The following is a 26,292-nucleotide window of genomic DNA, read 5'->3' on the forward strand; positions in this document are numbered from 1 at the left end:
AAATGTTATTTGTATATGAATATTTTTTGTATTGACAGAGGAGATAAAAAGAAAGAGGGCAGGGAAGAATAGTTTAGCAAAACTAACATACCAGCCTTAATTGATAAAATGTTCAATATTTTACACTTATTGTTCCCCATTTCTGCAGATAAGGGAGGAGATACATTTTTTCATCTCTTCTTTGAATATGATCTTGGTAAATATAAAGAATTCATATCCTACATATAATTTAGTCAACTTATTTATCAGAGTAATGATTGTAATATTATCATTAATTTGTTAATTCTGTTTCAAAATTCCAGAATAGTTAAAAAGTGTCATATAAATTTATACATCCTGGGAAAGTAGATGGGATAATAAATTATTTCTTTATTTCTCAGATGAGTAAATTGAGTCACAGAGAAAGCAAGCTACTTATCATGGATCATATGTTAAGCAAATATTACAACTCAGCCGTTTTCATTAAAAATATCTCCAAGTGAAATTTTATCTTTCTCCCTAAACACTCCCCTTCCCGATTATCTTCACTGGTACTCCCATTCTCCTAGTTCCCCAGGCTTGCCACAAAGGCATCATCCTCACCTTCTCATTATCTCTCCCTTTCCCTCCTCTAACGCATCTTTGCCAAGGCCAAATTTATCTTTTGCTTCTTAGCTCCTTCCAAAATATCTTCTTATAGAGGATTCATCTATGATAGAATGTCAGTTTTAGTGCAGATGGATTCATGAAGTATAGACCAGATTTGATCATAATTCCCTTCACAACTGTGGATTTAATTTTAATAGCGTAAGTCACTATTATATATGTTATCATTTAGGAAACTAAACAAAACACTTGAGCAAAATGCTTCAAAGTTTTCATCCTTAGATGAAGACATATAACACGTGCTTGACATAAATATGAAACATTTCTCACATAAATCAAGGGCATTTTCTTTATTATTTCTCCATTTATGGGATTTTCTTTTTAGTATTTCATTGCCAGTGTTTTTCATCATCAGTTAATGGTTAACATTTTTATGCTGATTCCCTTCCTTCTTACTATCTTTTTGAGGTAGAATTTTCACTTTCTCTGATGCATCTTCCCATTTCCTTGCTAAGGCTTACCATTCTCATCTCCAAACCCAGCAAACAATGAAGGAAACAAGCAGGAAACCCAAAGATTTTACTGGAAACACAGTGAGATAATTCAACTCCACCAGTCATTTATCCTCATTTTACCCTGCTAAGTCATTTAACCTTTCTGGGATGAATTGGTTTCTAAGAACCCTTTCAATTTCAGAATATGCATTTTAGAGTAAGCCCTTCCTTTCCTTTCCCTCACAGGTATGTTTTATTTGAAAGAAAAAACCCAACAACTTATTTTTAAAAGATGAATTGTGACATTTTAAAGAGTCATTAAGACATTTTAAGTTGCAACTTTGCCAAAATTTGGCAGACATTTTGATACCATTATAACTAACATTATACAAACAAAACCAAGACAACTATTTTGTCTCTTAAATACTAATTCTTTTATTGATATTTTAATATAGAATCTACATTTATGTTCTATTATGTGTGTTCTCAGTCAAGTTTGCAGTTTTCTTCTTGTGGAAATCTGCTGACATATATAAATTCCATTTTATTTAAAAGTGCTTACTGCTCTTTCTCTATTCCTTTCTATTTTTTCCCACTTGGTTACCTATTTGGATATTAGAAATTCTAAAGGGAAAAATAAATAGAATTATCCTATTTTGCATCCCTACAACATTTAAAAAAGTTTATCTGCTATTTTAAAAAATTGGTTAACTTAAAAAAAAAAAAAACTTCCAAAATCTTAGCTCATTTGAAACAAATTGCATCAATTTGACCGTTGTGTCACTGTCATTATGTCTTACTCTTTGCAACCCTATAGACCTATGCATGCCAGGCCTTGTATCTTCCACTGTCTCTCAAAGTCTGTTCAAACTCCTGTTCATTGTTTCCATGACAATATCTATCCATCCCGTCCTTTGCTGTCCCCTTTTCTTTTGGCCTTCAATCTTTCCTAACATTGGTGTATTTCCCATTGAGTCCTATCTTCTTCTTATGTGACCATAGTATTTCAGCTTCAGCTCCATTATTTGCTTTCTAGTGAGTAGCCTGAACTAATTCCTTAAATCTTAACTGAATTGACCTTCTTGCCATCCAAGGGACTCTCAAAAATCTTCTGCATCACCCCAATTAAAAAGAGTCAATTCTACAGCACTCAACTGAAGGAAGAGGAAGGAGGAGGAAGCTCCCGGTCCAGGTGGGAAATCCGCCCTAGAGGCCACCGGATTCCCCTGCAGCCTCCCTGCTCAATCGCCTGGACGGCTTGCCGGGTTCTGGAGACGGAAGCCTTATCTGAGGGAGGTTCAACATGAGCCAAACTTCGGGGGGCAACAGAAGCCCAGCAGCCCCCGTGGAAACTGCCTTTCTGGTGGTGCTGCTGTTGGATGGATGCTGGAGGGGGCAGGATTGGAATTTTCCTGCAGCAATCCATGGCGGGGGTGGGAGGGTGGGAGGGGTCTTACACTGGGCATAATGAAATTACAAAGAACGTCCAGTGCCTCAGGGCCCTTGTCTCCTGGGTGTACCAGTCAGGGGACTTCCATGTATAATCAGCTAGAAGGAAGGTTCCTACGGCTCCAAGGTAAGTCCCCACCCCCTTCTTTTCCTGAAAGCTTTGTCTTCTTACCACCTGGGACCCCTTGTGTGGATGGGATGCTATGTTAGGGCCGAGGGTTCCGGATGCTTTATTTGTGCTGCATGGTATGTGATGCTAATGAAGATCCAAGGCTGAAACTGCTTGGCTGGCCGTGTAATTGCCACTAGTGTCAGCGAGCTTCCTTCTTTGGGACCTCTGTATATATTAAAAAACAAAAAGCAGGTGTGTGTCAGGGGGAGGTGAAGGGAGGACTATCGGAATTGGTTAACTAGCCACCTAAAAAATGTTAAATGCCCTGAGGACAGTCTTCAACCCTTCCCCCCTTTAAACAGGATTTATTGGAAGGACTTGGAGAAGAATCTCCATGGGTAGGCTGGAAAATTGCCCTCTGAAGTCATCAATCAGCACGTGTTTATTGATCAATCAACTAGTGTTTTTTAAGCACCTACATTATGTCTGCTTTGTGCTGGCTTCCAGAATAACCAGAGAAATGAAAGTCCCCAATTTAGGAGCTTTCTTGAGGGAGTGGAGATGGGAAGAGCAATTCTGGAGATATATAAGATGGTGTGTGTGTGTGTGTGTGTGTGTGTGTGTGTGTGTGTGTGTGTGTGTGTGTGTGTGTGTGTATGAATGGACTGCATGAATGGGGTTATGGAACCATTAATGTGTAAACTGCTTATTTATGAGCATGTCTTTTCCCCAAATAAGACACAGTACAGGGAAATAGGGTTTTATTTCTAATTCTGCATGTCAGTCAGAGACTTCATTATAATGTCCTAATTGATATGAGTGATTCTTCCACTTGTACAAATCCAAAGTTTTTCACATCTTCCCTTAAATCTTCCCAAGTCCTTTCACTTATTTGCCCAAGCATTTAGAATACAACGATTACATATAATCAGGCTGGAATCGGCAAGATAAGACATAATTGAGTTGCATTAACAATTCTATTGACCATTGATGTGATCATAGAAATTAGTTAAAGGAGGAAAATAATGCATGAACATAATTATAACATGAGTAGTTAAAATTCAACTTCCAATCAATTGCCCCACTAACTGCCAGAGGGTGGAGCTTTGAGACTCCCCAAAAGCATTGATTATTTAACTATAAGCTCAAGAAAAATTTTATTCCCACCAACAGATTCCATTAATCAGATTTCTGATAAATTCTAAACAAATATTTATCATACCCTTATATTGATAGCAGAAAGGAATTTGTCTCAATAAGTTCACAACTTAAACAATTATCATATCCAAGAAGATGTTTCATAAGTGAGCATTATTCATACAAATCAGTTTACTTTTAAAATACCCAATATGTGGGAAAATATCCCAAATTGGATATTGTCCTTAACAGAAACCTTTTCAAAAGGACAAAGAAAAAAAAGAACTATTATTTTTGAGGCTCTTTAAATAATCTCAGGATGACCCAATATAATCTTTAAAATGATGCAGGTAGTAGTCCCCCCTTTACTTGGAGGCCTTTCTCTGTTGTTAATTTTTAAATATATATATTTTTTATTTTTATTTTATTTTATAATTATAACTTTTTTTTGACAGTATATATGCATGGGTAATTTTTTACAACATTATCCCTTGCACTTATTTCTATTCAGATTTTTTTCCCTTCCTCCCCCAACCCCCTCCCCCAGATGGCAGGTAGTCTTATACATGTTACATATATTACAGTATATTCTAGATACAATATATGTGTGTAGAACTGAATTTCTTGTTGCACAGGAAGAATTAGATTCAGAAGGTAAAAATAACAGTTTACACTCATTTCCCAGTGTTCCTTTTCTGGATGTAGCTGATTCTGTCCATCATTAATGAATTCGAATTGGATTACCTCTTCTCTATGTTGAAGATATCCACTTCCATCAGCATACATCCTCGTACAGTATCATTGTTGAAGTGTATAATGATCTCCTGTTTCTGCTCGTTTCACTCAGCATCAGTTGATGTAAGTCTCTCCAAGCCTCTCTGTATTTCTCCTGCTGATCATTTCTTACACAACAATAATATTCCATAACATTCATATACCATAATTTACCCAACCATTCTCCATTTGATGGACATCCACTCATTTTCCAGTTTCTAGCCACTATGAAAAGGGCTGCCACAAACATTTTGGCACATACAGGTCCCTTTCCCTTCTTTAATATTTCCTTTGGATATAAGCCCAGTAGTAGTATGGCTGGGTCAAAAGGTATGCACATTTTGATAACTTTTTGGGCATAATTGCAGATTGTTCTCCAGAATGGTTGGATTCTTTCACAACTCCACAAACAATGCATCAGTGTCCCAGTTTTCCCACAGCCCCTCCAACATTCATCGTTATTTGTTCCTGTCATCTTAGCCAATCTGACAGGTGTGTAATGATATCTCAGAGTTGTCTTAATTTGAATTTCTCTGATCAATAGTGATTTGGAACACTCTTTCATATGAGTGGAAATAGTTTTAATTTCATCATCTGAAAATTGTCTGTTCATGTCCTTTGACCATTTATCAATTGGAGAATTGGAGCATGGCTCCACCCCCTCCCCTAGACTGCAGGCAGTCGCATACTGTCAAATATATTACAGTATATCCCAGATACAGTATATGTGTGCAGAACCGAATTTCTTGGTGCACAGGAAGAATTGGATTCAGAAGGTAAAAATAACCTGGGAAGAAAAACAAAAAATGCAAACAGTTTACACTCATTTCCCAGTGTTCCTTCTTTGGGTGTAGCTACTTCTGTCCATGATTGATCAGTTGGAACTGAATTAGATCTTCTCTTTGTTGAAGATATCCACCTTTATCAGAATACATCTTCATACAGTATCGTTGTTGAAGTGTATAATGATATCCTGGTTCTGCTCATTTCACTCAGCATTAGACCATGTAAGTCTTTCCAAGCCTCTCTGTATTTATCCTGCTGGTCATTTCTTACACAACAATAATATTCCATAACATTCATATACCACAATTTACCCAACCATTCTCCAATTGATGGGCATCCATTCATTTTCCAGTTTCTAGCCACTACACTCCAAAGGACACGGCCTTAATTGCAGTAATGTGGACTATTGCTGTGAAAGAGCCAATGACGGGAATATTGTGGCCCCATGACTCGGAAAATCGTATCTTTTATGGCTGCAGTGGTACCCAATGACGGGATTATTGTGGGTCTGCTCCCAGGGGGGAGTGGAGGCAACCCACATAGCCTAAGACAGGGGTTCTGCCCTTCTTGGCCCTGAGGGCCTGGTTATCTAGGTACCGAGCATAGGTGCAGGCCACATAGCCTAAGATAGGCCTTTCACCAGCCCTTGTGTTATACAATCTTTGCTTCTAAAGAGAAAAGGGGGAGATGTTGGGAGCCAAGGGCTTCGGCCCAGGTGTCTCTCCCCCCTAAGTGGGCATTACCCTCAGACAAATTGTTCTGAGAATTGGCCAATCAGAGAGTATTCCAACATATATCCTAACCACAAACTGTTCCTGTTCATTGAACCAGCCATCCCCATGTTCCTTTCCCAGCCCCAACCCAACTTCCCCATCACTCCTGCTCCTTTCCCAGGCCCTACCCTACTTCTCTTTCTCATGCTTTTTGCTATATAAGTTGTACCCCAAGAGCAATAAACTGAGACCTTGACAAGAATCTGCTTGGTCTCTCTCTTCTTTCTCACCCCGTTTCTCTTTCAGGCTGGGTCCCCCTAGACTTCCAGAATAACTGAGTCCCGCATGACCGGGACACTTTTTATTCCTTGCCTTCAGAGTAGAACCTATAAGCTGCTCATGCATTTAGATGTATTGTTTTTTAGTATGCTCTTCATATTTACGAGAATGTCAAAATGGATGTATTAATGTTTCACCTATTTGAAATCAGTTTATTGGGCATTAAACATAAAGTGTAAATTTTTCTTGCCAGATGGAGATTCCACCCTTTCTGAACAGCTATGCCAAAAGAAGTCATAAAACCGAATTAGAAACAGGAAATGTTTACCTCTTTTCAGATAGTAAATTAAATGGATGTCTTTTCAAACCTTTCCTTAAAATGCTTTATGAATGGAAGAATTGAGTTGCAGCAAAATATTTGAGAAACAGTATTCACAAGCTCAGTTACAAAGATCTGAAGAGATGAAAAAGGTGTACACAGAGTTCTTTAATGAACTGTTGTTAGCTTCATCTCTCTGAATATAAAAAACAAAAGGATGTTCTTTCCTTCTGGTTCTTTGTTACTAAAATAGTACTATCTATCTATCTATTTTTTTAAATATGTGGGGCATGGAGAGACTTACATCAACTGATGCTGAGTAAAATGAGCAGAACCAGAAGATCACTGTACACTTCAACAATGATACTGTATGAGGATGTATTCTGATGGAAGTGGAAATCTTTAACATAAAGAAGAGCCAACTCACTTCCAGTTGATCAATGATGGACAGACATTATTACACCCAGAGAAGAAACACAGGGAAATGAATGTAAATTGTTAGCACTAATATCTGTCTGCCCAGGTTACATGTACCTTCGGAATCTAATGCTTATTGTGCAACAAGAAAATGGTATTTACACACATGTATTGTATCTAGGTTATATTGTAACACATGTAAAATATATGGGATTGCCTGTCATCGGCGGGAGGGAATAGAGGAAGGGGGGGATAATTTGGAAAAATGAATACAAGGGATAATATTATAAAAAATATATATAATAAAAATTATTAATAAAAAAATAAATAAATATGTGGGGCATTTGGAAACTGTTGATTCCTGTCCTATGAGTGGCATATGTAGTGAGCAATGATTCGATATGGTAATTTACTTTTCTAATTTGACCCTTTTATGTGTTAATGATTTTTTTTTATTCTTAGGTTAGGTAGGTCTGTATTTAATGCTCATCTGTTCAAGTGGGTGCTAGCTGTGAAGATATACAATAAACCCATCTTAGTTTGAGTTTGGTTACTGTTTATTCACCTTAAGAAGCAATCACACCTGTGAGGCAGATATACAGAATAGTCTCTAGAGAATTGTTGTGGGTCTGCTTCCCTGCAGCTTCACTGGAAACTGAAAGTTTCTTACCGCGCGCTTCTAGCTTCCACCAGCCTTCGGAAGTCTCTGGCCCCGCTCCGGAGACAGGAGCGGGGAATAAACAAACAGAGAGCCAACATGTAGCAGAGCTGTTCTTTATTGTCTGCTCCCCAAAATGTCTCCCCGAGCGGTTGCTTTTCCCTACTTTTATATAGATTCTTCTTGGACCCTCCCTGATTCCTCCCATAATGGGAGGGGCAAGCTCCTTTAGCAATGCCTAGCCGTTTTTCTCCTTATATGGCCAAGCAACTCATAGTTCCACGCATCTACCGACACGTAGCTCTATTAGTCAACCTGGAACCAGATCCTGGAGATGACTGACATTAGGGCGGCTCCCTTCCGCACAGGGAAGATTGGTTCTAGGTCCCTTACAGAGAAGCACTTCTGTGATTTAAGATTTCTTAATTTCAGCTTTTTCTTGGAAAACTCGGGGAAATAATAGTAAATGATCTGCTGCCCAACTTCATCTCTACTCTCCAGATAAATGATCACATTAGAACATAGTGGTATTCTTTCCTTCTCATGCATTTAAGCTGGAACCATTTTTGTCATTGAAGAATTGGAAATGAATTTTAATTTAGCTGCATAACAGACAAATCCTAGTGATTAAAAAGGGCATGGGGAAAAGAGGAATACAATTTGAGGGAGGAGGGATGGTGACTTTATTGGTCGGAATTCTCCATGCTAGAGAAATACAGCATCAGATATGTTGGCTACTAATGTGGCTGTCCTAACCCACTGTACTTGGGACTGGAGCTCTCTCTACAAACTTGGTGGTTATTGTTTGTCCTTCATTTTCAAAGAGGACCATGACAGCAGGGATGGGATATCATGACCTGCAAGCGAATTGGATTTAAGTGAGGGGGTCTGGGGAAGGTCACCTGCTGCCCTTTGCCATCCAGAGCCCTCTGGGTCCAATGGTCCTGTATAGATCAGGAGGACTGGAGATGGCCCTGGATGTGTAATTACTGGTGCCATTGGAAAGGCTAGATATATGTTCATGTTAGTATAATGGAGCTTCTGGAGTCTCTCCAATCATATCTGGATGATGGACCAAAGAAGTGATGTGTTGAAAACCCCTTCTACCTCTACCTTTTCTGGGATATGGAGTATCAGGTAGGGGCTGATTACTTCATAAAGTATTTTCTTTAATTGTGATCCTTGCATTTTTCTGCGTGAAGATTCAAAATCCATAGGAAGTTATGGTTAAATTGTCTTGCAATTTCCATTGATCTCTTTAGTAAGATGTTACTTGTGTTTTTCATAGTTGACAGAAGTTATAAGTAGGAAGCACTTTAGAAATATTTTAGTAGACCTCATATTACAGATAGGGAGACTGAAATCTAAGTCGTTAAGTCATTCAGATATTAAGACTGAAGTAAGATTCAAATCCAAATTTTTGGAATCCTAAATCTATTGTTCTTTACATCAAAGCATGGGACCTTCCACCATAGGAGCTTTGTCACACTTGTCTTGCTTAACAAATTTAGTAGATCTGCGGCTCAGAGTCTAAAAAAAACCATCTTTAAATCTCTTGTACAAGACACATAATGCTGATGAACAATAGTCTTTCCTGATTCCTGAAAGTGTTAGAAATAGCTAGCAAAATCAATGGACCTTCTTTTAGATATGCCAGATACAGCAGGCAGAAGAAAGTGACGCCGACTGATCTGATGAAGAACCTAAAATACCCATTAGCCCTAAGTATAAACTTTTCCTTTTCTGTGATAGTCCCCCCAAAATTGGAGATGAGGTATGAATTTAGACTTAGAATTAGAAAAAAGTTTCTACTCTTTTTTAAGAGGTAAGAAATTTGTATAATATGCTTAATTTTTAACATTACAATACATGTTAATGACTTACATCTGTCTTTTCTTGCTATATATGTGTTGGTGTATTGGAGCACAGTTAAAATTTTTTCTTAAATGTTTATTTTTATATTTTGTACTTGTACGATTGCATCTTCATTCATTAACTGATGTGGAGAAAGATTGTGTTCGTTAAACTGTATGATTCTAACTTCTTACTTGGTTAATATTGCCAGTTAGTTTTCACTTATAAGAATAAATTAGTAGGAAAGTAGATTTTGTCATGCTAAAGATGAAAAGAGATGATATACACTGTAGAGAGATCTGTGCTTCCTTGGGTGACTAGATCGCTCTGGGGAGGACAAGGCTGTGTAGGAGGATGACTCAAGATTCAGTTAGAATCCTTGTGCCAGGAAGCTTCTAAAGCAGGTAGACCTCCATGGTGAACTTAGGGAAGGGCGTGGGCAAGCAAGTTGAGGAGACTTCAATGAATTTGTGATGTGTATTCCTGCTAAAAGGCATGTCCCAATCATTGAGATCACAGATCTATTTGGAAATGATAAAAACCCTATCATAATGTATGACTTGGGAAGATTTATTTTAATTTCATTGTAATGTTGGAAAACAAAAAAATTGAAAGTTCAGCTGATTTCTTAATATTGATATATTGAGGTCAAGTTGATTGAAAAGTTTCAGATAATGTCCTGTATATAAATATCTTGAAGTCCCTAATCTATTTTGAAGTACATGATCTAGGAAGGACAATCATATTTTTATCTCATCCTGCTAACAGAAACTTGTATATTACATATTTTATAATTTTAAAAGAAGTTAGTGAAAATAATTTTATGACTTTTTTATTTTATTTTAATATTGCAAGAAAGCATTATAGACTCTAGGCAAGCTTAGTTTTGTTTAGATGATGCTGAATAGGAATAGATGTATTGACCACTTGGCTTTTCTACCAGTGTGTCACACTTTTTTCTCTCATGGCCTCAGTGCTCCAGCTAAACTGCATTACTTGCTGTCTTGTATCTCTTTGCTTTTGTTCAGGCCCTTTTCTGTTCCTCGTGTGTCCATCTGGCTAAGTGGTAAGGTGAATAATAGAGTGGTGGGCCTGGTGTTAGGGGGATCCGAGTTCACTTCCAGCCTCTGACAATCTCTAGTTGTGTGACCCTGGGCAAGTCACATATTCTCTGCCTGACTCAGCCACTATAGAATGGGCGCTAATAATAGCACCTACCTTGCAGGGTTATTGTGAGGATCAAGTGAGGTAATATTTACAAAGTATACTTAACCTTTTACCCAAACTTTTTTTTCTAGTCTTGTTTCTTGTAAGCAGAGGCCTTCACTAGTCTTAATCTAATGCCTTGTTATAACATTATACAATGATCCTGACTTCTCAAAAGTTATTCCACTGAGACTTGGGCTCTAGCAGATTCTTACCAAGCCGAGAAGTCTAGGCCCAAGTGAAGGACTGTCAGTGTGTGTTCTCTCAGGACCAAGCTAAGCCAATTTAGAGAAGTTTGTCACCAGAAGCGTTAAATTTGGGGACTACTAGTAACTCATTAAACCTTGAGGTAAGGGAGAGTTATATTTATGTTTATATTTCACGATGTGTGGGGTATGGAGACCCTAACCCAAAATTGACTACTGGCACACTCCTCAAAGTGAAGGTAGGAAGTTTCATTAGAATCTCAGACAAGTGGCAAGTCCAGAATGAGTAGGGCTGCCTTACAGAAGCAGAGAGCTCCCTTAAATAAGCGAGGGCTACCCAACCCTCCCAAAGAAACCCCCTGATGCAAAGCTTTTTATATGGTGGGTGTGGGGATAGTGGGCTGAAGAGAGATGAGGTAACTACCAAACAAATTTCTTCCAGATCATGTATGTGATTTCTAAGAAAGCAAAACAGAGGGCCAAGGCTTCCCTTACTGTTAACTCCCAGCTGCTTACCTCAGCAGGGGTCAACTGGTTTCTTACCTTCCCCAGGTCTTTGGACGTCTCTGGATCTGATTATCTCAATCAGAGAGCTACCTCTTTAGAGGTTCCTCTACTGAGCACCCAAGTCACTCAAGTATGCAGCAACAGGTCTTTATTCTAACTCTTTACATAATGTTCCCTAACGTTCCCTCTAGCCTTCCTTCTGGAGTTCTTTCTTCCTTGGAGTTCCCTTGAGTTCCCACAAAACTGGTCTAAACAATCTAAATGTCCCACAGACAGTCAATGGAGCACCATATTGCAATTAAAAAACTGAGTATGTAAGCTAAAGGAATGTAAAAAGTATGTAAGCTAAGTAATCTAAAAGGAATTATGAAATGCAAAATACAAAAATATGAACCAGTAGACTTTTGACTTTGTTTTTTTGACTTTGTTCTCCCTTTTAGAGAGAGAAAATGGTTGAAAAGTTATTGTTAATTTAATTAACTAATTATTCATTTATTTAAAATAATAATTTTCAAAATTTGCTCTTGTAAAAATTCACCTTGTCTTCCAGATTTTTTCCCTCCCTTCTCCCTAGTCCTCCCTTAGATATCAAAGAATACATTCTTTTATAAACCCCACGTAATAGATCACATCACTATGTTCACTTTTTTTCTTTTTCCTTCTCTTGGTTTTTCCCTTTCATTCTGATTTTTCACTCCCAACACAATTTATATGGAAATATTTTTAAATTTAATGTATTTGTATTTTTTTTCCTTTTTGATCTGATTTTTCTCATGCACCATCTCAATTTTGGAAATCTGTATAGAATTTTTGAAGAGCAATCTGACAATATGGTATAATAGTTTTAAAACAATTGTGCTTCTTACCCATTGTTTTGAAAATATAAACCTTGAAAGTTTTGTTTAAAACTATCAAAAAGTACAATTGTCAATTTTTTTTAGCCCACAAAACTGGTCTAAACAATCTAAATGTCCCACAGACAGTCAATGGAGCACCATATTGCAATTAAAAAACTAAGTATGTAAGCTAAAGGAATGTAGGAAGTATGTAAGCTAAGTAATCTAAAAGGAATTATGAAATGCAAAATAAAAAAAATATGAACCAGGAGATTTTTTAGTTTGTTTTTTTTTGCTTTGTTTTCCCTTTTAGAGACATAAAATGGTTGAAAAGTTATTGTCAATTTAATTAACTCATTATTCATTTATTTAAAATGTAAATTGGTGCAAAACAAGGTCAATTGATGGAATCTACATTTCTTGAGAGCAGTAGTTCTGTTATCTATGTCCCCTAAGTGCTTGGTGCTTAATAGACATTTGTTGATGGACTGAATTGGTTGTATTAATGTTTACTATATAGTAAATTATTTTTCAATTGCTTTACAGTCAAATGTGGTAGTGGTAGTACATTTCATTGGTACCAGGAGAAATGAATCTGATGGATTCAATGAATTCAAATATTCTGGTGTCTCAACAGCCTCACTGCCTCCAACCTGGATCTGAGGAGCTCCCAGGAAGGGTCAGGAGCAGCATCAGCTCCAGGTTGGAGGCAGTGAGGTCACAACTTAAATAGGACTCCTTGCTCTTCCATCCAGGCTCCGAAATAAAACAAAATGCCCCTTCCCCTGCATAATGACCGGAAAAAGAAAGGGCTTTACTATGGGGGTCAAAGGTACTAACACAAAATCTAATAAAGTGATCTTTAGAAGCCGTAGTTAAGCAAATTCTTTTTAATATTAGAATTGCCAGATGTAGAACCAGAAAATTGACTTCTCTTAGGAAGATGTAAAACTCCATAGTCCTCAAAATACTTAAATTTCAACTAAGACACAATGGCACGTCTCTCTCATGTTGCATTGTTAGCTTTATGGAATTGTCCTTTAATTATAAAACACATAACTAGAACGGTATTAAAATCTTTGCTGTCAAAGGAAAAGATGTGATTACTGTATTTAAATTCAGTAATGTTAACATGGAGGTCAAGAATAAAATTTGAGAGTTATATGGGATCATGGGAAAATTCATTAAAGATATATTTTAGTCTCTTGTGTATATCCACAGAACTCCATGTCCACAATCAGTTTAAAAACTTAAGTATAATAAGATATGAACCTTTTAGTCCTCAAGTCCGACAAGACATAGATAATATCTGCTCCTGTTCGGAAGTCAGGAGGGGAGTGTCCTTTCTTTCTGTATATCTGAAAGCAGGCTCACCTCAAGTTTCTGTGTGCTTGATTGGAATGACTACTAAGCATAGTCATGCTTAGCCTCCAGTTGAATGTTTCAGTGTAAGATTAATCTAGGTTTGGAATTCCCATTTCAACAGGCAGGTTGAAGAGGGTGGGCACAAGTTTATTACTGCTTGGAACTTTCATTTAAATAAGACAGGAAAATAAAAAAGGAAACTCATAGCACAAAAGTAATTAATATACAACTAATAAACCCAGTGGCCACAATAACGACATACAACATGCATCATGGCCACTCTGAGGAAAACATCAGAATTCCCCTGCTGAGAGAATTCATGGTCACAGCTATTCATAGTGGCAAGTGACAGGCATTGGTAGGCAAGTCTATTACTTCCTAGCTAAATTCTCAAAGTCCCTTTCCACTAAGAGGCTTTTCTCAGCTGAGAACAAAGAAGGCACTACACTAAGGACTCTCATTTGATATGTGACTCTTGAGATGTAGCAACATCCCAGGTACAGGATGCTCCATCACATGAGACCCCCCCAAGAAGACTATTTGTTCATTCCTTTAGCAGGACTGTTTTTACTCAAGGAACTGGCCAGGTTTCCAGGGTAAACACTGGCCTGCAATAAAGGATACTCACTGATTAATATACAAGACAGGATGGCCTTCCAACTTCTTGGTGTTTTCCTTTTTTTTTCACATTGGATAACTTAAAGCACGTTCTCCTGTTCTCAGCAGAAAGTTATATAAAAGACAGAGCTGAGACGCATTTAAGCTTCCTTACATGCAGAGAAAGTACTAATACCTGACACTCTGTAAGTGGTACAGTACCCCACATGCTTCTGTTTGTGGATAACATTGTTCTGATTGTGTCAGAATTTAGAATGCCATGGGGTCTCCTAAATGAGATCAACAATTTCGGAATAAAAAATCCATTAAAACAGTAAGGGCACGAAAAAGTCCATTTTTTTTTTCTTTTAATATGTCATTTGATTGACCTACTGTATCAATATAAATAATTTCGATATTCTAGATGCATGCTGAACTGGTTCCACAGAAGAAATAATTAGACAATAGACTGGATCGAATATGGGGAATCAAACAGTAATTGTTCCCTGAAATAAAAACCTTAAGAATCAGGAAGACCTGGGTTCCAGTTGGGCCTCTGACACATGCCAGGTGTGTTATCAACACAAATCGCCTCTCATCTCAGGCAACTTGTTGTTGTTGTTGTTGCTGCTGTTGTTTTTCAACTTCAATACTATTTTACTTTTCCAATTATATATAAAGATATTTATCATCATTTATTAAAGTATTTCTTTTGTTCAAAGGCATCTCAGTAGGAAGTTATATTCAACTGCAAATAGAGAAGAGGGAAGGAAATTCTCTTTTTAAATCTCTTGGGTTGTGTGGTTTGTTACAAAGATTCCCATCTCTCTTCCTCCCTCCAGACCTTCCCCTCTCCCAGTTTCCTGCTTTTCTTGTAATTTTAGATACATTGGTATTATTTGTACAAAAACGTTTAAATTTTCCATTTTACCTCAAATTATCCATTTCACTTTGCCTTTATTTCTGGGTTTGGGTCACAGTCTTTCCATATCCTTAGATCAGAAAAGTAATTTTTCCATTATCAAACGATTAACTTAGAATATCACCCTTTATGTCTAAATCATGACCCCAATTTGAACTTAACTTGTTTTACAGTGTGAGAAGTTGATGTATATCTAATTTCTACTAGGCTACTTTTAAAGTTTCTCATCAGTTTTAATGAAATCGTGAGTTCTTGCCCTAAATGCTGGGATGCTTAGATTTATCAAAAACTGTGTTCATTTCCTTCTTAACATTATGTATCTAATCTATTCCAGTGATCAACTTCTCTATTCCTTATCCAATCCCAAATTGTTTGGAGGATTAAAGATTTGAAGTAGAGTTTATATCTGATACTGTTAGGTCACCTTTCATTTCTTTTCTTTTTTTATTAATTCTTTTGATATTCTTAACCTTTTATTTCTCTAGGTGCATTTTACTATGTTTTATCTCTTTATAAAGTCATTCTTTGGTAGTTTGATTAGCATTACACTGAATTACTAAATCAATTTAGGTAATATTGTCATTTTTATTATATTAACTTGACCTACCTATAGGCAATTAGCATTACTCCAATTATATAGAGCTCCATTTATATGAAGAGTCTATTTTAATTTTGTTCATGTAGTTGCTGTGAATGTTCTGATGAGTAGACTCCCATGTATTTCATAATCTTTTTAGTTATTTTAAATTTAATTTCTCTTTCTATCTCTTCTGCAAGGTTTTATTAGTAACAAATAGAAAGGCTGAAGATTTTTATGGAAGATTTATATCCTTCAGCTTTATTGAAGTGTTTAATTATTTTTATTACTCCTTTAGTTGACATGCTAGTAAACCATCATACCTTCTGAAAAAATATTCTTTTCTTATTCATTATCCTTATTCCTTCAATTTCTTCTTCTTGTCTTATTGCTATACCAAGCATTTCTAGTACAATATTGAATATTAATGGGGATTATAGACATTCTTGCTTCATCCTTGACTTTATTGGAAAGTCTTCTGGTATAACCCCATTAAAGACAATGGTAGCTCTTTGTTTAAAGCAATTTTCCTTATTCTTCTAAGTAAAAGCACCATTTATTCTTGTGCTTTCTAGTGTGTGTGTTGCTTTTTTAAATAAAAATCAGTATTGTTGAGGGCGGTAGCCCCTTGGTATTCCTTGTTTGATCTCCAACTTCTTTTAGGACTTGGACCTTTGATCCAAGATCTGGTCAAACTAGTTTGGGCTATCTGAGCTGGCCAGGGTTTTACAGCCCCCATTCTAATCTACTCAGATAGACCAAATGGCATCAGGAAATTCCTTTTTGGGAAGAGACTTCTGTCTGTCCCCAAAAGATAACAAGAGAATCCTTAGCTTATTTGCATCACTCTCAGGAACCTCCTTACATCACTGCATCTGAATGATTGTGCTCTTGTATAAAAGAGAGAACTCAAAAATCTACCCTTTGCAAAATTGGCCTTGTACCATGCAGCCATTTTGCCCACAGGCTCTCCGGTGTTTCCATTCTAAACAATAAAGACTATGTTTCCATACAGCATTAAGTAGCAAATTCCTATGCTGCCGAACCCACCCTGGGTTACTTTGGGGAAGGAAGGAGAGAGAGAAAAGGAACTGACCCATCTCGGTTCAGACCTCAGTTTACTCCTCATCATTTACTCCTCATCAAGTATTGCATTTTGTCAAAATTCTTTTCTGTATCTGTTGAAATAATATCATTTTTGCTGATTTTATTGTTACATAATACATTTGCTTAGTTTTCCTAATATTAACCAGTCCAGCATTCCTGATATAAATGCCCTTTCTTCATAGCATATGATTTTTACAATGCTATTAGCAGTCTCCTTGCTTAAATTTCATTAAAATTTTTGCATCAATATACATTGAGGAAATTCATGTATAGTTTCCCCCCTGTGTTTTTACTCTCCTTGAAACAGATATCAAGACCATATTGTGTCTTAAAGTAAATTCAACAGAACTTCTTTATCTGTTTTTTTTCCAAATACTTTATGTAATATTGGAATTAATATTCTTTAAGTATTTGGTATAATTCCCTTGTAAATGCAAGTGGTGCTGGGTTTTTTGGATAAGGAGGTCATTTATGCATTATTTCATTTTTTAAAGTAGGATTATTTAAATATTTTATTTCCTTTTTTGGTTAATCTGGACACTTTATATTCTTGGAAATATTTATCTATTTCAGTTAATTCATGAATTATATTCGAATTGGCCTAACATGCACAAGCAAAAGCTCTGTTTGACAAAAAGTCCCTCATGTGATTCCCTAGCCAATACTCATTAAATATTCAAGGGCAATCTTCTGGGCATCCCCCATCTTATTTCTTTTATTAATTCTCTTTTGTCACTTTATATTTTTGTAAATTCTAATCCATATCATTCGTATGATTATTTTTTTTGGCAAATAATTGGGCAAAATGGGTAAAAATTACCTTAATTTTATGTTCATGTGGTTTAACATTCACCCCTTTCAATTTTGATACTAGTAGTTTGATTTACTTTGCTATTTTTAAAATCAAATTACCCAATGACTTATCTATTCCAACCCCCCAAAAAAACCCAGCTCCTATTTTCTTTCGATAGCTTGATATTTTGTTATAAACTTTATTACCATGATTTTTATTTTGGTATTTATTTATAAGGGTGTAAGTTTGTTTTTTATTGAGATACACATTATGTTGCTCTTCCTTTTTCTCTCTTTTATTGATATAAGCATTTACACGTATCGGTTTTCTTCTGCGTATTATTTTGGCTGAATCTCAAAAATTTTGGTGTTGTCTCATTGTTATCAGTATCTTTAATAAAATTTTGGGGGGTCAGCTGAGCGGCACAGTGGATTGAGTACCACCCCTATAGTCAGGAGGACCTGAGTTCTAATCTGGCCTCAGATATTTTTTTATTAAAGTCTAATGATATACAGACTTACTAAGCCTCTTTTTTAGAAGTTGAATCTTTTAACTTTCTCATTGAGCAGCATTAAATATTATTTTATATGAATTTACATGAATGTCATTCATAAAGTATTTACCTTATTCCAAGACTGAAATGGATTTGTGATCTTAATTCTAGAGTTCTTCCAGTGTTACAGATTACAACCCCTTCATGTTTATCTCCTCTATATAACTCTTGTCTATGTATTTCCATACATTTACCATGGATGTCTACCTAGATGTGCTGGAGACTTTCTTTACTTTCACTTTACATGGTTAAAAAAAACCCAGTCATTATTCTTTTGTTTATCACTTGTTCTTTCTATGTAACTAGCACTTTTTTCTTTGTATCATAAAATTTCTTATGTTATCTTTTACTCCTAATCTTTGAAGTGAGTCAATGATTGCACCTAGCAGCCTTCATGTACTTTCATAATCATTGTGCACCTGTCCATTGTCTTCTGTGTGATACTTATTTTTAATTCTTCAGAGGCAATTGTATTTCCTGACTACCACTGTTATACAATGGACAAATTGCGAAAAAAGGTATATTATACCAGCTCAAAACTGAGTCAGAGGCTTCTCTTTATCATAGGTCATCTGAATAGCTAAATAAACCTGAAGTTTGATGGAATAAGTTGATGGTCAAGGAAAGTAAATATGTTACAATTTTCTGTGTTCAAAGAAGCAAGTAAAATGAGATGATTCAGTGTGTTCCTAGAAGATATTGAAAATATGATTACATTTTAATATGCCAACCTCAATTATCAATTGCATAGCATATGCCAGATACATCACTTAGTGCGGTGGATAACAATTAAAAAGCAAACAGGCCTGTCCTCAAGGAACTTGGGTTTCATGGTGTTCATTTTTGTGATAGAATGTAACAAGAAAAAGTTTGCTTTTCTGTTATAATCATATTCAACTATAGCTTATTTTGAAAACATATTTACTTAACTGTATATGTTATCCAGAAGTAATAGAAAACTTATTATAGTAGAAATTTGATGTTTTGCTTCCATTCAAAGAATTTTGGTTTGGATTTATGGTTTTTAATTAAAAAGATTATCGTTCATGAACTAATTTATGTTGTTTCCTAACATATGAACTCAAATATATGATGCAAAATAGGCAGAGATATTCTAGAATCAATTTTAACTTGCTCTTGAGAGCCAATTGTTAAATTTTGTATGAGTATTAAAGGCTCAGATATCACCAGACACTACAAATCAAGGATTTATTTTTCCTGATTAGGCTTAAAGAAACAATAGAGGGAATATTAGTAATGCAGATTAAACTGAAAAATGTCTTGCATATATTTTTGCCCAGAGGGTTAATTTTAAAATAGGGGCATAACTTGCATACTCCTGCAAATATCATAGAAAGGTAATTAAGATAAAAAAATCCCAACAACATTAAACACTTGATTTGTTACTTAATCAGAAGTGTAAGCATAATTTAACCAGAACTTCAAACATTTTGTTTATTGAATTATGTTAATGGTCAATACTGAATATACTTGTATAATAAGTCAGCAAATGTTAAATTAAATGATATGGCTTTGATTTATTTCTTCTCAGAAGAGTATAATTCAAGAAAAGTAATATAAAATAAAAGTGATAATAGATATTTAGTTTTTTTTCAACTGGTATTTTTTTTTCTCTTGAAAGCATGCAGCCCAATATTTTCCTTGGCATCAGTGAAGGGTCAGCTCAGTAGAGGAAATAGTACTATGAACTCACAGGAGACCACGCAGAACCTTTTGTGACAGCTGAAGCAACGCATCTCGGAGTAGGTTGGGCTTCAACAGGTTATTCACCCTATCCTGGGGTTGGTGAAGAATGGGGTGGAAAATGTGTGGGAGATGATTTGTTCTCCTACAGATTCCATGGACTTTATCTATGGTCAGGTAAATATCATATGCTTTCATAAAGTTTGAAAGGAAGCTTTTTTGTCCTTATATTAATTTATGCAACTTGGAAATGCACACATTCTGCCTCTTGTTATATATAGTATGCAAACATCTAATAACTGAAGAATGTATTAACTTTAGTAAAAGCCAAAATCTGTTGAGATGGAGGACAATAGAAAGATACTAAAATTAAAACATTTTCTTTTAAATGTTACGGTGTATATGAATAATGTGCATTTACATGTATATTTAAATAATTCCAATTTGTTTTAATTTGAGACTCTAACTATTTTAAACTTTCAGTGATGTACCCACATTTTGTATTTCCAACTTAAAGAGATATAGCCATATACTAATTTCTGGCTAGATAATCCAAGAATAAATTCAGAAATAATGTAAAGATACTTCAGAACAACAAAGATGATTAATAGAAATTGAATTAACAGTGAATTTCATCAGCTAAACAGCTTAATGTTATTTTATTTTTAGGTAAAGCTTAAAATTTATTTTTAACACAAATCACTTTATGAATCATGTTGGGAGAGAAAAATCAGAACGAAAAGAAAAAACCATGGGAGGAAAAAAAAAAAACAACAAAAAGAAATGAGCATACTGTAGACTTACAGTTAGGAAAACAAGTTAAAAATCTTGACTGACATACTTGTTGATTTTGTGCCTCTAGATAAGTTACTTAAGCTCTACCTTCCTTAAATTTCCTCATCTGTAAAAAGATGATATTAATTGTTTTTTGATGCAATAATATTGATAAATAGCTTTACAAACCTTAAAATACAATAAAAATTCTGTCTATTATTTATTACTTTTTCACCATCATGAAATCATTTTGATATTTAAAGTTTTATAATAATTTGAACTTTGAAGGTACTATTCCATTCATACTTTTCTGTTATTATTTTCCTTATTATAGACCTACTTTTATTCTGTTATTCTGGTTCATTTCTGTTATTATTTTGTCAAGACCTTGTAGGTTAATTGATAGAGGATGAAATGTATAAATTAATTTTTGTCATGAAAATGGGTTATGGGAGTGCAGAAACATTGAACCCCATAAATATTGGAGTTTTAGGACTATCTTTACACAGGACACCAAATGTGGGGGAGAAGAAATTTGAATCCCCAAAGTATATTGAAATCTTGGGCTGGTATCACAGATTGTCTCAAAAGAATTTGTAGATTCAGATCTTCTCCAAATCAACAGGAAAAGATTCTATTATTATGCCATTGATAACTTACTATGGGGGGCTTTAATTCTAAGGCTCCTTGACAATCAAGAGGAAGGCCAGAAGCTCCAGGAGAGTCCCTCCCTTCCCTACCTCTGCATAGACAAGCCCAGCATGCATTTCCCAGACTCCTGAGTTCTGAGGCCCTCCTGTTGGGAGCCAAGGGCTTGGGCCCAGGTGTTTCTCCCCCCTAAGTGGGCCTTACCCTTAGACAAATTGTTCTGAGAATCAGGCCGACCACAGGTGGGCATGATCCTTCCAAGAATCAGCTGACCATAGAATGTTCCAACATTGTGTATGTTCCAACATTGTGTATCCTAACTGCAAAATGTTCCTGTTCATTGAACCAGCCATTCCCATGTTCCTTTCCCAGGCCCAACCCTGCTTCTCTTTCTCATACTTTTTGCTATATAGGCTGTACCCCAAGAGCAATAAACTGAGACCTTGACAAGAACCTGCTTGGTCTCGCTCTTCTTTCTCGCCCATTTCTCTTTCAGGCTGGGTCCCCCTCGACTCCCCGAATAACTGAGCCCCAGTGGACTGAACACCCTCCCTTTGCCTTCTGGGCATGGTGTTTTAGGTCACCCCAATTGCCTGACTCCTTTCTTTGGGAACCACAGTCTTTCTTAAAAGTGTCCTACTTTGCCTCAAGTACAGAAACTGTTGTACTTTCTTCTACCTAGGGATCTATCCCTTGTCATCATCATCATCATCATTACCACTACCATTAATCATCATTATTATTCTCAACAAACATTTATTAATCAATTAATTAATGTTAATTAACCAGGTACTATGTGCTAAGTCCAAAGGATACAAAGAATACCAAAAACATGGTCCCAACCCTCCAGGGATTCATTTTCTTATGGAGGAGACAATGTACGAAAGGTTATTTGTATATGAATATTTTTTGCATCGACAGAGGAGATAAAAGGAAAGAGGGCAGGGAAGAATAGTTTAGCAAAACTAACATACCAGCCTTAATTGATAAAATATTCAATATTTTACATTTATTATTCCCTATTTCTGCAGATAAGGGAGGAGACACATTTTATCATCTCTTCTTTGAATATGAACTTGGTATATATAAAGAATTCATATCCTACATATAATTTAGTCAACTTATTTATCAGAGTAATGATTGTAATATTATCATTAATTTGTTAATTCTATTTCAAGATTCCAGAATAATTAAAAAGTGTCAGATAAATTTATACATCCTGGGAAAGTAGATGGGATAATAAATTATTACTTTATTTCTCAGATGAGTAAATTGAGTCACAGAGAAAGCAAGCTACTTATTATGGATCATATGCTAAACAAATATTACAACTCAGCCGTTTTCATTCAAAATATCTCCAAGTGAAATTTTATCTTTCTCCCTAAACACACTCCTTCCCGATTATCTTCACTGGTACTCCCATTCTCCTAGTCCCCCAGGCTTGCCACAAAGGCATCATCCTCACCTTCTCATTATCTCTCCCTTTCCCTCCTCTGATGCATCTTTACCAAGGCCTATCGATTTCACGTGTTCAGCGTCTCTCAAACTTGGCACTGCCACCATCTGATGCACGACCCTATCACCTCACACCTTTGCTATTTAAGTGTCTCCTGGTAGATCTACCTGCTTCAGGTCTCTTATTATTCTATTTTATCCTCCAGATTTCAAAGTGATTGTCCTTAATGCAGGAATGAACTCATCCCTCTTCCTCTCACACTGCCTTCCTGTTACCTCTGGGGCCAAATACAAATCCTCTGGCATTCTGAGCCCTTGATGACCTATCCCCCTTTATCTTCTTACACATCACACCTTCTGCCCCAACTGACTCTGATCCAGTGTTATTGACCTCTTTGCTGTTCCACAAATAAGACATATTGACACCAGATAATCTTTCTGGCTGTCCTGCTGCCTAGGATGCTCTCCTTCCCCTGCCTTTTTCAAGTTCCAACTAAAATCACAGCTTCCATTGGAAGGCTTCCCCCACATCTCTTATTCTTAGAAGCTTGCTCCATTAATTATTTCCTATTTCTCTGAATAAAGTTTAAATGTATGTTTGTTTGTTTGTTATTTCTCTTCTTGCCAATACATTGTGAGCTCCTTGAGGGGACACTGTATCCCTTGTATATCTTTATTTAGCATGGTATTTATGCTAGTCACATAATAGATGCTTAATCAATCCTTATTGTCTATGAGAAAAAGAGGAAAATGTTACTATTTTGGTATTTATGAATATCTTATTGCTACCTTGACCTCTTTCAGACATATACCTAGAAGTGGTAGTTTTGAATTAAGGAGTATGTATCTCTTTTTTTTTTTTTTTTTGGCATGACTCCAAATTATTTTACAAATGAATTGAACCGATTTGTGGCTCTAACAAGCATGCATCAGTGTACTTATATTCCTACAGGTCTTCTGTAATATAGATTATTACATTACTGTCAATAGTACTCCCATCCTTCCAGTCCCCCACGCTTGCCTCTTAGGCATCATTTAAGCATAATTTAGGAATAAAGAATAGCAGAGGCCACAGATTCCATGGAAGCCTCATGTCTTTATAGAAGGAGCACTCTCCTTATTAAAATAATTGGCACATGCGGGGCACAACCCCCACCAAGGAACACTGAAAACCCTAAACTTGGTTCTGTCTTATTAAATCAGGAAAGAATTTTTATTGAAGTTGGAATTATTCCAGTTATGCAAGTATAGTCAGAGCATCAACTTGCTTAGATGAAGATCTTCTTGGTAAGAAGGAAGAATGATAAAAGGGTCTGTCATAAATTAAAGCAACTTGATTCTGAATTCTTTAAAGAGGTAATTGCTATTCAAATGTGGAAAGGAAGAAAAATAATAAAAAAGTAGCATACATAGTAATTTTATTAAAAAGTTTAATCAATGTAAATTAATTGCCACATCAAGAAACCCAAAGAGTCCTAGAAAGTGCCATGTTTAGCATACATTTGACTGAGTTGTCAGATAGTGAGATGATGCCTACAGCAGATACAAAGTGGAGTCATTTTGCTTCACTTCAGATTGACAGAGAAGACAGAAAAGGAAAATGACAAACGCTGGAGAGGATATGTGAAAATGGGTTTTTTATTATCATTTTGAACTCTTTTTGCCATTCGGAAGAACAACTTGGGGCTATGCCCACCTCTGTGTAAAACTGCTTTTATCAGTTGACCCAGAAATATCACTATTAGGTCTGTATAGAGATCAAAGAGAAAAGCGTTTATTTTAAATTGTGGGAGTATAAAAAAAGTTTGATTCCTAACACAAGTAGTAAGTTGATGTTACCCATTATCTTTCTATACTAAAAATATTGTAATACTTGATTGGTGGTAGATTTTACACTGACATTGTTTTTGGAATAACCTAAATATTTTCTCTAAATTTTATATATTTTCTTTAAATATTGCTTTAAAATAGTGAGGAAACTTCTACTAACTGGCTGCTGTTTTTCAGGTCAGAGATGACAAGAGAAAACACCCCCCTGCTTGGTAGAATTCTCTAAGCTTCGAGAACAGGAACACAGTTTCAATTTACCGATGTCCCTTGAGACACTAAAGTAAGTTTGCTGCATGTTTTATCCTATGCCTTAATTAAAAGGGGAAAAAGTATACACATAATTGGCCTTTTTTGATAGATTATTGCTAAAGCAGGTTTCACATGATCCATAACAGAATTGGATGGACACTTTTTATAAGTTTCTACTTATTTATAAAACTGGATATTTTTCTAATAATCTTTTTTTAATGTTCCTGGAAATATTATGTTAATGTTTCTTCTAATATATTATTTCATTTACAAGAATGTTTTCAGAAAGCACTTTTTAAACCACATGTTTAATATGCATTGTTTATATTATTAAAATATGTTTATCTTTACATATTATATAATAATATAAAATGCTGTATTTTAATATAATTTATTTTCATATTAGTTTCATTTACATCATCCTCTTCTACCTAGGGATCTATCCCTTGTCATCATAATCATCATTCCCACTACTACAAATCATCATTATGTTTCTCAACAAACCTTTAGTAATCAGTTCAGTAATTAATTAACCAGGTATTATGTGTTAATTGCAAAGGACACAAAAAAAAGGAAAAACTTGGTCCCAACACTCTGGGGGTTCATTTTCTCATGGAGGAGATAATGTACAAAATTTTATTTATAGATGAATATGTTTTGTATCCAAAGAGGGGAAAAAAAGAGGGCCGGGAAGAATAGCTTAGCAAAACCAACATATCAGCTTTAATTGGCAAAATACGCAACATTATATACTCATTGTTCCCCATTTCTGCAAACAGGGGAGGAGATACATTTTTTCACATCTTATTTCAATATGAACTTGGTAAATATAAAGAATTCTATTTCTTTTTAATTTTCTTTCTTCCCTACTGAAGCATTTCTTTCTATTTATGTTGTTATACTTATCATACATTTTTCTTTCATAATTCTGCTATCCTCATTTTCTATTAGTTCACATGAGTAAATTGTCCTGAATTTTTTATATTGATCAGTTCTTTTTTTAAATTATTTTTATAATTATAACTGTTTATGTTTTGAAGTCTACACCATGTATGAATAAACACCAAGTATGCACAAGTCTTGTGTTAGGTTTTTGTGGGGGAGAGAGGAAAGATAATGTTGAGATCAGTTACAGTCCTCAAATATGTAATCTACTGGGAAAAGATTTTGAGATTATCAAGGGTTTTGAACGTCTGTTCATATCCTTTGACCATTTATCAATTGGAGAATGGTTTGATTTCTTATAAATTAGGGTCAGTTCTCTATATATTTTGGAAATGAGACCTTTGCAAATGTTCACTTTCTGAATGTTTCTACTTCACTTAGTCCCTGAAATAACTAGGGTTCATTCGATTTGCAAGCCTTTGAAAAAAAAGAAAGAAATGC

The 26,292-nt window shown here is 35.6% G+C and overlaps 1 long non-coding RNA gene across 1 annotated transcript in view; it reads left to right on the forward strand.

The window, feature by feature from the left end:
• Positions 1 to 24,878, forward strand: part of LOC141548979 (uncharacterized) — a 303,550-nt gene extending 278,672 nt beyond the window's left edge. Inside the window, exon 4 of the long non-coding RNA XR_012484214.1 lies at positions 24,835 to 24,878. This is a non-coding gene — a long non-coding RNA (uncharacterized LOC141548979). The remainder of the gene's footprint in view (positions 1 to 24,834) is intronic.
• The last annotated feature ends 1,414 nt before the right edge of the window (positions 24,879 to 26,292 follow it).

Source organism: Sminthopsis crassicaudata, chromosome X (genome assembly GCF_048593235.1).
Source record: "Sminthopsis crassicaudata isolate SCR6 chromosome X, ASM4859323v1, whole genome shotgun sequence".
Taxonomy (NCBI): domain Eukaryota; kingdom Metazoa; phylum Chordata; class Mammalia; order Dasyuromorphia; family Dasyuridae; genus Sminthopsis; species Sminthopsis crassicaudata.